The sequence below is a fragment of the Blennius ocellaris genome (genome assembly GCF_963422515.1).
Source record: "Blennius ocellaris genome assembly, chromosome: 13".
NCBI lineage: Eukaryota > Metazoa > Chordata > Actinopteri > Blenniiformes > Blenniidae > Blennius > Blennius ocellaris.
Genome location: NC_137662.1, coordinates 21,593,489 through 21,595,988, shown reverse-complemented (window position 1 = coordinate 21,595,988; position 2,500 = coordinate 21,593,489).

The window sequence follows — 2,500 nt, the reverse complement described above, 5'->3', positions numbered from 1 at the left end:
CCACATATGTGGGGTTCACTCAGTCAAATGTTTGTGGGTTCAGGACTGAGATTTTCATCCTCCGACGGGGTGACGTTTCACTTCCAGATCGTCTCTCCTTCATTCTTTTTTTTTTTTTTTTTTTTTGCTCGTTCCTGAGCTTTTTGTTGTCGTCGGGGATTTTTCGCTCGCAGTTGAACTTTCGTATTTAATCTCAGCCCACATTAATCTTCACAATCAGATTTATTTCTGTTTCAAAAATAATAATAATAATAATAAAAAAAAAGAAAGAGCCCCCAAACCTGATGTCACCTCCCTCGGCTGGTATTTCTGCAGCAGCTGACGGGAGAAGGGACACTTTTCACTCCGCGGCTCGTTTTCCTCATAATGTATGCACTGTGCAATAAATATTTGTTCTTTAAAGTGACACTCTGCAAGCGGCTGAGTTGTGGAGTGACGAGGAGCCCGCGCGCTCGCGTGGGGGGGGCCCCGCGTGAATGACAGAGCCGAACGCCTGCCTCCACCTCTTCTCCTCCGTCTATTAGCGTCTCTCCGTTCCTCCGACGTGACGCGAGCGCCGAGCTCTCCCTCTGGACCGAGGCTCCGGGACAGACGCTCCCACCTGTAAATAAATATGCAAACACAGACAAACACGTACACACAACAGAGTTTAGACACTAGCTGTGGGCTACGACTGATGTATACCGCAGAGAGGTGGCTGTGTGTGTGTGTGTGTGCGTGTGTGTGTGCGTGTGTGTGTGTGTGTGTGTGTGTGTTGTAATTAATCTCCTCAGTAGCAGCAGTCAATAGAGAGGGTGGCACTTGGAGGTGCAGAGTTTGATTATTGGGCCGTCAGGGGAAATTACTTCAAACTGCCTCCCAGCAAAAACTTGCTTTTATGGTGTCGGAGTGCAGTGTTGGTAGCGGGGAGGCTCTGGAAGCAGGTTCAGGTGGTGTGTGTGTGTGTGTGTGTGTGGGGGGGGGGGGTTCAGTGAATGGTGGCATCCAGCAGGTGGTGTCCTTTCACCAGGTCAGAGGGGGTTTCTCGCCGACTCTCCCCTCCTTCAGCACTCAGCCAGCAGCGGGGAGGGGCACCCCCCCCCCCCCCCACACACACACACACACACACACACACCACCCCCCACCATCACCCACCAGGCCTCCGTCCACACACCTCACCTGACGCTATTGGATCCTCTTCAGCCATCATGAATCCATCCAAGATCCCCCCCCCCCCCCCCCTCCTCCTCCTCACTTCCAGACAGCAGGGCAGAGGCGAGCCAGCAGAGTGTGTGTGTGTGTGTGTGCGTGTCTGTGTGTGTGTGTGTGTGTGTGTGGAATTAGTGTAGGGCAGTGCCTGAGCATTAAGCTGTATTAAGCCCTAATTAATGAGTGTGCCAGTCGATGGAGGCCAGTTATTGGATTTGCTGCTTTAGCTGCTGGAAGGAGGGCTACCTTAATCACACACACACACACACACACACACACACACACACACACACACACACACACACACACACACACACACACACACCCTCCCTCCCTCAGAGGCAGGGTGTGAAGGTGAGGTGGATTAGAAAAAGTGTGGGTAAGGCCAGAGGTTGGCGGCTCTCTGGCCAGACACACCGAGTGTGTGTGTGTGTGTGTGCGTGCGTGCGTGCGTGTTTGTGTGTGTGTGTGCGTGTTTATCTGCATGTCAGGGTCGAAGCGTTTACCTACTGCATTACATAAACCTTCAGCTTACAAACTGCAGCAGATTTAAACATCCCAGGCCGTGACCTGACGCATTGATTCACCGGCCGGCTGCTCAGATCACTGAGTGTGTGTGTGTGTGTGTGTGTGTGTGTGTGTGTGTGTGTGTGTGTGTGTGTGTGTGTGTGCGCTGTGCAATACAGCTGTAACCTCAAGTAGTTTTTGCCAAAACCAAACAATAAACCAGAAGCTTCACCATGAAAAATGTTCTAATCTCTTTATTACATTTCATCACTTTTCGCCAATTGATAAATACTTTTTTTTGGGTTTTTTTTTAAATCCGTAGAGATGCTCAGTTTTGGCAGCAATGCTACTTTTATTTAACAACAGTTAATAATATCACTTCTGTTGTTTCAAAGGATGGACGTACGAAAAGATGGACAAACCTTCCCGTTTGGAAAGATTTCTGTTTTAAAAGCTTTATTTTGTCGCCTTTCAGCCACTCACCTCTCACACGTTTCACCAAATCACCATGAAAGCATGTTTTTTCTTTGGAGCAGACTGTCGTAAACCGATTCAGGCGCAGGGAGAACATGTAAACTACAAACTGCTCAACGTTTTACAAACCACGTCTCGGGAGCAAAAACAAGAAATTGGATATTTCGACGCCACTTTTGCATAGTAGGGAAAAAAATCAACAGAAAAGTAAAGACATATAGTCTCCATGTTTCGTCAACAACCGATGCTTCAGATTCGCAAACAAAAAAAGTGTTTAATCACGTCGCAGTGAGGCGGCGGCAGATAGCCGATCCTATGTGTTTGCGCCTGA